We start from the raw sequence: 14,258 nt of genomic DNA on the forward strand, positions 1-14,258 counted from the left end.
ATGTCACAGATTTATTTCAGGTTTAAATTTAAAGATATTACAAACAAACAAACCTTTTTGTTTATGAATGACTTTATTGGACAAGGAAATAGGTTTTACCCTGCCAAGGACCCACTTTCCCCACTTTCTGCATGTTGTGCCTTACTGTGACACTTTGACAACTTGACATCTTGTGTTTACATTAGTGTGGACAACTACGTACCATGTGCACTTGAGAAGCCTTGACTAACTTTTTTTCCTTCACAATTTACAATTGTCTATACTAGAGGAAATGTGTTGAAGAAACCATCTTACAAAAAATGAGTATGCATTTCATACATATACATGTTTTGAACTCAATAAGTATGCCAAATTTTGAGCTTTTTCAAATTTTGTTTGTACGTTTTAAACAAGTATGAACATAAAACGTAATCCACAATATTTATGTAAAAGCTGTTTTGTCATTACTTTGTTGATATTTTTTAAACACTTTCACTGCGTAATTAATTTTCATACGTGCATTCCTGTGTGTAGTTTGCTATGGTAATATGGCCTTGTAAATATTGATTTACAGGCAGGTGCTATATTTTTGTAATTATAAGACTATTCGGGACAATTTTTTTTCAGTGAGTATTGCAATATGACAGAGCATCATAAAAATTCGCAAAAGGTCATGTGATACACCTTGAAGATCACGTGATCATGGCGGCCATATTGGATTTTACAAAAAAAAAGTTGCATTTTTTGTTATTTCAATATATAAATGTATTTTTCTCAGCGTAACACTTTAAAAATTACTACTTACGTTTTATCAACTCAAATTCAGTAGGAGGAACACATACACTAAAACATATTCCACATAAATGAGATTAATATGCATATTTATTTCAAGTTGAAATTCGAACAACAGGTATCATCTGACATTCAAAAGAGAGCTATATTATATATAAGCTTACATACTGGTAATCAGTCCGATGTGTAATTGTCATTGATACATTGATGTCGTACAACATCCGCAGAATACCCAAACAACGATTGTGATGCCAGTCACCGGCCCTTTGTCGCACTTTTCTCTCAGCATGCTCAGCTGCCTACCATCCTGTCTTGCTTGTGATCTCTGTCTTTGCTCAACTGGTTTGGGAACATATTCAAGTTCGGTATTAGAGTTGTAATTTGAAATTTGTTAACACCGTTGGTATTTCCTCTGACAAATTTTACATACAAAATGGCAATGTTTATTTGCCCATTTTACAGTAAACTATTATATTTTACTCAAGAACTGTTTTGTGTATTTTTAGAATAAAATACTTTCACTAGTACTGAATATCAGTGGTCCGTAATGTTATTTCAAGGCTCGAACACCCCCTGGACGCCCCAAATTAAAGGTGTTCAACAAGCGCGTCTAATGTGTTCTAGCCTTTAACACACTTATCGTTGAACGGCGTCTATGCGTTCAAAAAGTGTTACAGCCCTTTGAACTCGTAAATGCGTTCAATTTCTTGAACACATTTCACGTGCAACGAGTGTTCAGATATGGAACACCATGGTGTTCAATATAATGTCTGATGAACACGTAGCGTTCAAAATCTGCACACGTGTGTTCAAAAATGAACGTTGGTAGAACACGTAGTGTTAAATTTCTGAAGGTCTAGACGCGTTCAAAAAGTGTTACAAAAAGGCGTTTAATTGATGTTCTATCCTTGAACACTTAACGTTACAGTGTAGAAAGAAACATTTCAGTGAAAATTCAGGCCAACTACACCGCGTTTCCGACAAGAACTTCCGTCCGAACTTAGCTTAGCTGTGGCTGTGAGTGACCTTGACAACACCACATTCACCGATAATGGCGGCAGTGAAAACAGTCGACGATGTAGTATGCTCATGCAATTCCGTTCTATTGCAGATCTTACCTTTCCGTTCGGTAACACTCAAACATTTGCTCAATGAAGTTCCTTCTTCTTAAAATTTTTGTACTTGTTGACTGACTTCGAACATGTCGCACTATTGTTGTGCTCAAATGGCCGGCATGGTAGGACTCGTCCCTTTGAAGCGTGTTGAGTTCTCTTTCATCACGTGTCATCAAAACGAGATAGAAGTCGGCTACAAATAGACGCCAACAGAAGTGTGAAATAAAACAAAACCCCAAGAAGCCCACGCTAATATTATTTGCTGAGCAGAAATATCACAAGAAAGGTGATGTCGATAATTAAAATCTCACAATTAGATGTTAAAATTCGTAATTACAAGAATCAAAAACTCGTAATTATGAGAATCAAAAACTCGTAATTACGAGATTTTAAAAATTGTAATTACAAGAATCAAAAACTCGTAATTACGAGATTTTTAAACTAGTAATTACAAGAATCAAAAACTCGTAATTACGAGAATCCAAAACTCGTAATTAAGAGGTTTTTTATTTTATTTCTGACAAAAATGGCACAAATAGGCTTCCGTAGGTAAAAGTAAAGTGTAGCAAACACGCTGAATGTACCATTTAGCAGACACTCGATGGCGTCAATTGTGTCATATAACAGTCTATTGTTAACTGTAGTGATTAGCGGGTTACTCCCATCGACGTCATATCCAAAGTAGGCCTAAACCCAACACCGCCAGAGTTACTGACAGATGAATGCGGAATGAGCCTTGACTACGCAGAAACTGCGTTCTCAAGGCAGACTTAGCCGGTCATTTTCTCTCGGGGTAAACCGTCATGCGGTCGGAGCAATCTACAAATCCAAACCAAACGGCCCTTTTCAGGGCCAACACTTTCTCCAAAAAGAGACCTACCGTAACACCACATTGTTTCTCTCTCGTCGCATCAAAATGAACGGGAGGAATCCACAATAAAATTACATCATTTTCGTAACTGTTATTTGGTAGGCTTAAACTTGATTAACTTGTCAACATAAAATGAAAAGTGCGTTCCGTCAGAGAATATGTGATCACAATGTTTAACTACTCACGGTTTAAGTACTTTACAAAAAAGGCCCATCATTCATTTGTCTTTTTACAAACGGCTTAAAACAAGTTCTAAAAAGAGTTGTGAAGTATACAAACTGTATCATGGCATTCCATTCTCTAGCTTCGCACAGTATTCTGGTAATTAAATGAACAACATTAGCGTACAAAGAAACTTTGCGTAAGATCATCCTTATCAACGTTGCAGGGCGACGATAATTATACTGGATTTGTTGTTTATTTAGCCCCTTTCCTATATTACATTCTTGATCGCAATAAATCTTGATCTGTGGTTTGGTTGGCAGTAAGTTATGTCTGTGCTTTATGCTTGTCCACGCAAGTGTGCCCAGGCTATGTATTTGAAAGTAGACCATAATTAATACTGAATCGAATGGTTTGTATGCCAAACCCGCCTCACGAACGTGTACGATTTAAAGTATAAGGACTGAAAAATGACTTCTTGTCGAGACCAGAAGTCAGGCTTTGTTGACACATGAAACGAAACGTTATCACACCACCGCGAATGCTTAACCACATCTACGCAAGTTTTACTACATGGCGTCCATGGAAACCTACGCTCTTCAAAAAGGTCTGGTCTACCGAAACTGGAGACTCAGCTAAAACGCGCGAAAGTTGGGCGAATTACCAAAAAGATATAAATATGATAGTGTTTACAGATTGTTCCGACTATAATGAGCAGTGCAAACAAACGTCTTGAACAGCTAAACTAACGATGGAACCAGTCTATTTTAGGCTTCATGCACTGCATTGCACTTTTTGACATACTGCTTAACCGCCAGCTTTATGGGTTGTTCCGTAATGATTATTAAGACTAAAAATAATGTCAGACATATTTTGAAATATAATAATGGATTTTATCGCTTAACATGCACGGCACGGAAGTATGATGTCGAGCTCATTTTGGCGCTGCAATATATATATAATATATAATATATAATATATCAGGTGACTTCAGTCCATAATGTAAGACGCTTTGTTATGGCAAAATGTTTCTAATTGTCAACTGAAAATAAATAGCCGAAGCTCGTCATGACAAAGAAAAAAAAAAAAAAACAAATGTGAAATTGTCAAAAACAGTAAATACTGTCAACTTTGGTGCAAATTCTCCACAACACATCCTCCTAAACTTTTGACAGATGACGGTTTGAACCGGTTTGATCCATAAATATATATATAATGGTTAGTAGAAATTCGAGCCATTTATTGCAAAATTGATTGGAACATGGAATGAGTATTTGGCATATATGCAGTATGAAATGCCCTTAACGGGCCTGATTCTTCAGTTTGGATTCTCAAATAAAAAATTATATCTGCCTTTAAAATATACTGTTTTTTCTTTGGTCATTCAGGTAGGAAGTTTTATGTGGCCAGCTGAATGTTGTCCGTAGTCGTTGCGGCATCTCTATTTACAGCTTGTTTCCGTTGTAAAATAAAATACGGGTTTACGAATGTGTTAGATCGTTTAGTTATTGTTTCGAATGACTCGCGCTTTCAAAAAAAACATCAATAAATAGGTAGTGATCGCTATTGACGATTCGTTTGATTGAATCTTGCATTAACAAAAACTATATAAATTCATCCAGAAGGCTGTTTAAATTGTTTTTCCTGACCTTTACATAGTCTAGCTACTTACATAACTCGATAGCCTAGTCATCGCACAGAAGTACGGAAAACTATTAAGCTATAGGTATACTTTAAGCATAACCTCCAAGTAATTTGTTTCGCCTTATTTACCGGTAGGCAGATTGTAAAGGTTATTTGCAATATTTAGGATAGAAGCAAATAAATGCTAACTTACGATGCAAATGTTTGCGTCTTTCCTTCTTCAGCGCTTACGATACAGTAACAATGACGAAGTGAATAGCTACGTAAGTGGCGATTGCGTTGTTCAATGATCACGTGAAGGCAAATGAGAATGAGGCTTCCAATAAGTGCCATTGTTCCTAACTGGAACATAACGCAGCAGTTAAAATTGCCATGCTATGACGTCGTTACATATTTTAAGCGATTTCGAAACGAAAATTGTCTATGATCACAAGGAGAATATATATATATATATATATATATATATATATATATATATATATATATATATATATATATATATATATATATATATATATATATATATAATCTTTATGTAAGCCTGCCTTTCCATGACTCACGTTCTACCTTAAGTAGCTAGAGGGTTTCCTAAAGCATAATTATTGACGCTGAAGTTTCCTCTTGTACTTCACGCATTGAACTTGATGGTTGTCCTTTGACAAAATACAAACAACCGATATTTTTTCTCCTTGAACTTAACAGTCCATTGTTCAAACATGATTTACGTGATTAAACAGTACTCCAACAGTAAATTAATCTAGAAGGTTTTTTAAAATGTTTGTTTTTTTCTCTGATACTTACATACCCTAGTAGCTTAGGCTACACAACTCGATAGCCTAGTCATCGCACAGTAGTACCGACAAGTATTAAGTTATAGGTATAGTTTAAGAACAACGTGCAACTAAATTGTTAAGCCTTATTTACACGTTCACGTAGGCAGATTGTAGAGGTTAATTTCAATGTTTAGGACTGAAAAGGATAAATAAGGCTCACTTACGGTAAAAACGTTTGCGTCTTGCCTTTTTCAACCCCTACGGAAAAGTAACAATAACGAAGTTTATGCCTACGTATGTTTCGATTGCCTTCTTCAAGTGAAGGCGAACGGGGGTGGGTCATTCAATAAGTACTATTGTACATAACTGTAACATTACACTGTAATCAACATAGGCATGCTATGACGTCGTTACACATTTTAAAAGTAATCGAAATGACATATAAACGTTCTACCTTAACCAGCTGGAGGGTTTCTTATAGCATAAATATTGACGCTGAAGTTTCCTTTTCTATTTCAAACATTTAACTTGATGGTAGTCTTTTTTACAAAATGCAAAACAACCGAGATTTTTCTGCTTGAAGTTAACAGTTCATTGTTCAAACATTATTCACATGATTGAATAGTATTCCAATAGTAAACCAAGGAAAATGTGAAAATGTTTTTTTTCTGACACTTACATAGTCAATTGACTAAAACAACTCGATAGCCTAGTCAACGCACGGTAGTAACAAAACGTATTAAGTTATCGTTATATTTTAAGGGTAGCCACCGGCTAATTTGTTTCGCCCTATTTACATGTTCAGTTAGGCAAATTGTGAAGGTTATGCGTGATGTTTAGAATAGAAGAAAAGATACGGTAACTTACGGTCCAAACGTTTGCGTCTTTCCTTCTTCAGCGCTTACAATACAGTAACAATGTCGAAGTGAATAGCTACGTAAGTGGCGATTGCGTTGTTTAATGATCACGTGAAGGCAATTTGAGCATGGGGCTTTGAATAAGTGCCATTGTTCCTAACTGGAACATGACGCAGTAGTTAAAATTGGCGTGCTAAGACATCGTTACATATATTGAGCGATTTCGAAACGACAATTTTCTACTATCACAAGGAGAACATTATGATAATTAATGCAATCGAAAAATAACATACATAACGTCAAAATGGTGATGGACAATGTTTCCGCTCTTATATGTGCTGCTTATTAATGTCAGGTTATAAGGCAGGTTAGAAAAGGTTTTTGGTATGCCTGCCTATACTTTTTCATGATTTTGTGAAAACTCAGGGTAAGGAGACATTTATTAATGAAAGTCACTTCAGCCTCTCTCTCTCTCTCTCTCTCTCTCTCTCTCTCTCTCTCTCTCTCTCTCTCTCTCTCTCTCTCTCTCTCTCTCTCTCTCTTCTTTTGGGCAAGACATCTTGCACATCAAGATTTTTTCGAAACATCGAAATGTGTAAAATAGTTGAGTACGAATATAATAATGAAACGTACACTATACTAATTACTTCCAACAGACACAGTACGGGGGCTTGTAGGTTTGGTCGTTTCCGTGCGACCGTCCGTTCACGCAGATATATCAGACAGATTGGAATGCATGTCCTTCAAACTTGGCACAAGGATTACTCCTTATGTCATACATATGCACGTCAATTTATTTTAGGATACGATCAAATGTGGCCGCCATGCGGCTATTTCGTTATGATTTTGTCTTGTAAGGAGCCATAACTGAGGCACATCTCAAATGATGTCATTGTAAGTTAGTACAAGGACATCAACCTTTGTCATTCATATGCATCTTTATTTATTTCACAATACGAGTCATTATGGTCGCGTTGCGGAGATTGTTTTACGATTGTTTTCCTGTCAAGAAGCATAACTCAAACATATTTATCAACCAATTTTATTCACAGTTGGTACAAGGACGTTGGTTTATGTCTTACATATGTACGTTGATTTGTTTCACGATATGATCCAATATGGCGACATGGGTGCCGTTTTTTACTGTTTTTTTATGTCCCGAGCCATAACTTAGGCACGTGTCAACTGATTTTATTCAAAGATGGTACAAGTATATTGTCCTATGTCATACATATCAACGTCGATTTGCTTTGCGATAAGATTGCGTGGCAGCCACTTTGTTGTGATTTTTCATGTTCCCAAACATAATTCAGACATGTATGAACCGATATTATTCAAAGTTGGTACACAGACATTGACTATTGCCATAGTTATGTTCCTCAATTTGTTTCATGGTATGATTTAATATGGCCTCATGGCGGTCATTTTGTTACATTTTTGTTTATGTTTAGAGCCATAACGAAGATATATTTCTAACAATATCATTTTAAGTTGGTACAAGGACATTGACCTACGTCATACATATGCACATCAATTTGTTTCACGACATGTTGTAGTATCATGTTTATCATTTAATTTTCGTAATACGGCTAATTTTTTTTATGTTTTGATTAAAATGACATCCTCAGTATGTGAAAGTAGTAGACCATAAGACCATAGACCGTAATTAATACTGAATCGAATGGTTTGCATGCCCAACGATTAACAGTATAAAGAGTGAAAAATGACTTCTTGTCCGGACCAGAAGTCAGGCTTTGTTGACACGCGAAACGAAACGTAATCACACCACCGCGCATGCTTAACCACATCTACGCAAGGTTTACTACATGGCGTCCATAGAAACCTACGCTCTTCGAAAAGGTCTGGTCCACCGAAACTGGAGACCCAGCTAAAAACGTGCGAAAGTTGGGCAAATTACTGGAAAGATATGAATATATGATAGTGTTTACAGATTGTTCCGACTATAATGAGCCGTGCAAACAAACGTCTTGAACAGCTAAACTAACGATGGAGGCAGTCGATTGTAGGCTTCACGCACTGCATTGCACTTTTTGACCGACGGTACTGAGATCAAGTTGGGTGCTGAATGAATTCAGAGAGAAAAACATATATAAATAAAAATTCAATACTTCACCATTGTAATCATTGAACTAGTCGTTTCTTCTTTTATGGAGTATAATGAAAATGTCGTTGAATATAAATGATGGGACACATTCTGTTCCGTCTACTCCAAACGAAGTTTAATGTACGGCACCGGGCTACACTGCAGGCAACACACAGCCTATCAACTTCGCCGTAATTGGAAACGCTCAGAAAGGAACAAATCATATCTGGAATGCAGTACTTATTACTAGTATTTCCGAATAATATCGAAAGTAACAGGTATCTAATCCTCACAAGGACTACCGTAGTACAATTACCGGCTAGCTGCGATGCGATGGAGCTCCATGAATGGTCGTAGAAGTTCGAACACAAGATAGATTCCGGCCTCTCTGCAAAGTCTGTGTGCACCCGGCCCGACAGCAAACTAACCTCTTGGTTTGATTCTGTTGTTTACTTATTTTTTTGTGAAGAATTCATGATACATATATCTGACTTTAACAACTGCTTAGGACTGTGATTTTGGCTGTAGTCTAGAGACGATCAGAGGGAGCTAAGGCAGGCCCAGAATTTGCATGGGCAGTGCCCTGGACAATTATACACGCAGCTCGATGAGAAAGTTGTTCACATAAACCTAAATAATTACAAAAGGTTTAAATATCACTTGTATCACTTGTTCTGGAAATTTATTATCAATGGTTCTAACCTACGGATTTTACACTGCGGCTGACTGGCTGGCTACTAGTCCAGTAAGACTGCACTACCTTGGGATAGTAGACCCTACAATTGCAGCGGGGCCGGGGCCGAGATTGGCGTGGGACCTGCAGCAAGGTAAACTTGGCAGCCTCCTTTGCATAATGCCCGCGTCTTCGCTCTTCGCGTGTCTTTTACCGGTATAAAAGCTGAAAAAACTGATGCATGAAAAGCCAAGAGTCTGTAAATTTCGTAGCAGTAGCTTCATTGATGTTTCTAATTTTCGCTGAGATATCAGCCGTACGTATACCGGTCCCAGTCAGGCGTACACAGATGTTTAGGGAGCCCTCATTATTTACGGCCTCGGGGTCGCAGGAACATTACAAACTCCAAAATTTTGAGTCACAACCCAGCCAACCATGATGGATTTGAGTAAGCCCCCTCTCTAACACAGAAATTTTGGCTTACCTGAGCCCATGTAACAATATGTAGATATAAAATTTCACCTAATAACCAGTCTCTGATCATATAGTATTGTTTAATTTGGATGGGTAGCATGTCATTACGGTATGGTTAAATGTCTAAATAGTTGTTGAATTCAAGGCAATTAAAGTATACATTTCTGTGATAATACAGAGGATGAATTCAAAACAGTTCACTTCTGTCCTAGATCCTGTGCACTTATAATGATATTTGTCGAGAACATTTCTCCATGACCCAGCCTCTCCTTCCACCTCTGGTAACAACTGTAGAAAACTAGTATGTGACATCATCATCACCACTGTCGATCCTCGTCTTTACTGTCGCTGGTGCCATTGAGTACACGAAAAACGATATCATTCTCATGGTCACTATCTTCTCTTTCATAATAAGTATTGCTACTAGTGGCAACTATTTGCAGATTTTTGCCTAGCGTCATGTAGTTGATATCTATTGTTCTGTTAAAGTACTTATTTGCTTTTTATTTAATATGTATCAGAGTAAAATATACATTATCAACAAACCGTTATGTCATTGAGGACAAAAGTAAGAAAAAGAAATAACATTTTGTCTACCCCCTCATAGCTTTCCAATTTTTGAATGACCCCCGGCTCGGAAATACTGACGGTTCCCTTAATTGCTGCCAAACGCCATCGCGTTCACTGCATTCTATAGCCTGCCATACTTTACCGAAATATGTCGCTTCGATTTAACAATCACGTTGCCGCTAAAGCAACAATCAGCAGAAATTTATTCCTTCAAGTTACTCAGTTTTGATAGTTATTTGCCTACACAGGTGAGCTAAGTGTATTAAGTGTCGACTTGATTTTACATCCGTACCGGGAGCCCCGGAGGGATTTAGGGTGCGCATCGGTGCACTGTCGACTGTAGTTTGAATAATCTGTATATGACGCACACTGTACCAGAATAGAATGTCAGCCTCCTCTGCCAAAGTTCTATGTCCTCTGAAACACAGTAGCAGAACGTATTTGAACAGAGAAGAACAAAATAAAATCATTCGCAGGTCATTCAGCCAGCGAATATGGACGATAGCCCTGGCAGTGTGGCGTGGCGTGGCATTGCATGGCCCAAGGAACGGGTGGAAGCTCGATGATGTCATCAATATCGGCGTTCTCGGTCACGTGCACAGCCTAAAAGTTGTCAATAAACCCGCGCGGCAATCCCACTCGATTGGGCAATATTTAGCCTGTGTATGTCACAACAGGAGCACAAATTTAGCTTATTTCTTCACTGAACAACATTTCACGATGGATGTAGGTGAATAACATGTAATTACGAACATAAAAAAGATCAAGGTTACAAATACTTGGGCTTTAAGGTCACATTGCTTAAACAGTGAATAAAGACATTATTGTTATCAGTGTCATTGTAATTAATTTGTAATTGTATATGTATGATAAACTTTCCTAATTTGAGTAATATGTCCACAAATACTACACCAAATTTGATGAAACTTGGCACATATGTTGATCTTAATGAAACTTAGCAGTATCGTTTAAATTAATTGTTAATTTGCTTTTGCACGATGAATTTTTTGTTTATAGGGTGAATGTCCTGAGGCACTGTATCAAACTTTATGAAATAAGGTACTAGTGATAAACTGTCAGTGTTAATTATGATAGAATGCAAATGTGTTTGGCAACATTCTGTCGATAAAATAATAATTGACTCTTTAGAAGCCCGGGGCGAAATGGACCGGAATCCGGATTAATGTCAAGTTTGGGTGGGCGTGTTAGGGCATGGCTCTGCATAATGAGTCTGTTGATAAAGATTGTTATCGTTCGCATTATCTGCGTAATCTGTTTGTTCTCAACTCACGCTCTGACAATAAGCTTAGGTACAGCCTTCGCAATACGCGAAAGAAAAGAAGGAAGAATATCGATTTTATAAAAACAGGAGCATGCTGAGTTGATCTCCTGAAGTTTTTGCTGTGTTGATTTACTAAAGTTTCGGGGTCACGTTATCGTTCGAGAATGATTCGACTACTGACCGCCACATCTACATACGATGATGGCACCGTACGTAGTGGAAATCAGCATCAAGAAAGTAATAAACATAGACATTAAAAATTATCCTAAGCTGGCTATTTCGTATGTTGAAATCACGAATTGCCTATCTACACATTGACTGAGAAACACAGTCTGGAAAATGGTACGAAATAGTTGAACGACGCGACGTCATTACCGATCGCTAAAATAAAATATAAAGTTTACTACATCAAGGAAGGATCAAGATTTCCATGAATCTCGCGTACCACGATATCTGTAAGCGATCGAGGCGATCGGCTGCTCGGTGGCTTTGAGGGTGACCCGGACAACTCATCACGAATTATGTTTATTTTCGGAGCAATGGAACGAACCACGGACTGGGTTCATAGATATCTTCGTTATTGAATAAATTAAGATCCAACCTCTGTCGAAATCATACGATGTACTGCCAACTCAATGAGCCGATCTCGGGCACACGTATCAATAGGCCTAAGCCTTTCAAAGATGATCGGGTGATGACGCGTCGACGCTCACTTGCTCACCTTGAACTGACATTGACAAATACTGTTTTGATGTCTTTACAAGCTTTGTTTAATTCTAATAACAGAAGTTCAAACGTAACTGGGGCAACCGGTATGTCAAAACCTTACCAACCCTCCGAACACGACATGTCATTGCCATGTGTGAGAACACGTGTACATTACAAACCATATGGCCTTTTAAGGGCTAGCATATAAAAATCGCCTGTAGCGTACCGGTACTTTCAGCCGTAGATTTTTTTTTTTTTTTTTTTTTTGGGGGGGGGCTGTTTGAAAAAGTGGCCTTCTTTGACTGACTGTAATCAAATTGATCATGGAGGCTACCGCCATGCTTTAATATTTATAGTTTTTTTTTCGATGTCAGTGTTAACTATTGACTCTGCCTGCAGTTCTGTAAAATACAGTGTACGGACTTTTTGTAATGATACGTCGTACCGGTATTGACTCATCTCTTGCTAAGTCACGACCGAAAATTGCTCACTTTCGCGATGTCAATGCATCTTAAAGGCCTGTGTTGGCACCAGATTGTCTAATCAGAAAATTTACCCATTAGATAACAATGTCATTGGAAAACAAAAGGCTATCACCTCCATAATCCTCTTATAGATCAGAACAAAGGCGATCCCAGGGATCGCGAACAGTGCCTTTAAACACTTGTTAGTAAAATAGTTTATGACAACCACGAAGTTTTCATCCTGTGTGCACGCCAATATACATGTAACTCCAAGCGTACACATGGTTTGTTTACATCATAATTATTCTCGTATGCACAGCAAATGTTTGACCAGTTTACACCTCCGCGCGTCTCTGAATGATTGACAATTGTTTGAATCGCGGAACGACTGTTCCCTGGGGGCCATTTCCTTTGTTAGGAAAGCGATTTTTCCCCTTATCGTCGTTATTTTAGAAGGCTTTGTGACATTTTGCGGATACCTGTATGGCCTACGTGTTTATGAAACAGTCTATGTTTATGCACGGTCCCTGTATCACCGGTCTGGCAACGCAGATTAATTTCCATTGTCAAAGGTTTGAATCACCGTGACGATTGGGTAGGTCTAAAGCGACGCTATCAGCTGAGCGTTTAGCGCCATTTTCGAATGCAGTGCTCTGTGTTTATAGCCAGTGTATAGCCGTTTTCTTGTAAAATCAGCAAACCGTTTGAGGCCGAATCATCTTACAGTGAGCAGAAATGTGCATTGTCTCGGGTGAATGTTGCCTTATATGTATAGTTAGCAGCATTTCCTTGTAAAATTTGCAATGATTTTTGTGTTCGTGTTTGATCTCCTTTGCCTGTATGGTGATCGGAAAGTATTCGATTTTTAGACTCCTTTTCTTGGTGTACGTTTAAAGACTAAAATTACTGCTATCCTCATCGTATGGCTTAAACCGGCTTTTAATTGGTGCGCAGGTTTTTGGTGACTACATATCATAAAGCCGCTTGAAATATCGAGTGTTTTTTTAACTAGTAATTGATTTTTTGAGTCAAGATGGCGGCTATCGTGAGCAGTACCTCCTGAACTTATCCTCGTCGATAAATGTCCTATAGTTAAATAAGTACGCAAACTTGTGACAGTTGTTTGAAATCGATCATAAAAGTGTGGTTTCTTGATTTTGAGCAATCTAAATGTTACACGAAATGAGACACTGATATTCGTTTTCGATAGGTACGATCCGATGAATGCGTAATAATGGACGATCCTTAGTTCGCAACGAACACCAGCAAATGTGAAGTTTAGACTCTTTTACAACTTGAAAGTCAAATGCAGTGTATTCGTTTTGAACTAAATGGACAAAACATGTCTTTTATCACGGGTGATAGAGGGACCGCGCTTTTATAAATTGGTGAGGTACTTTAACATTCTTGCTACCTTCTAAGTTTGGAAATTTCGTAGCCTTTATTTTGTTTACAAGATTTGTTTACGGTCCACTCTGCTGCAATAGGATCGCTCATTCTGCAGCTGTCTTACGTGACGTTGGCTCCGGGCTGCTGTTGAATCCTTGCGTTCACCTCATCACCATTGACATTTCAAATTTGGCATTCCGTGTCGACAGTTTCTTCGAGAATGAAGTTCCAAACAATATTTTGATTGTCCAAATCGACAAAATCTCCATGTAATTTCCAAATGTTCTGCTCAAACCGAGGATGTCACGTTGCATTTGTTATAACCTCGAGTGTACACAAATGCGCTGTGCGCAAGCGCAAAACTCCAAACTGCATTGCATGCTGGTGATTTTTCTGACGTC

This window comes from Ptychodera flava, unplaced genomic scaffold (genome assembly GCF_041260155.1).
Source record: "Ptychodera flava strain L36383 unplaced genomic scaffold, AS_Pfla_20210202 Scaffold_70__1_contigs__length_633064_pilon, whole genome shotgun sequence".
Classification (NCBI taxonomy): domain Eukaryota; kingdom Metazoa; phylum Hemichordata; class Enteropneusta; family Ptychoderidae; genus Ptychodera; species Ptychodera flava.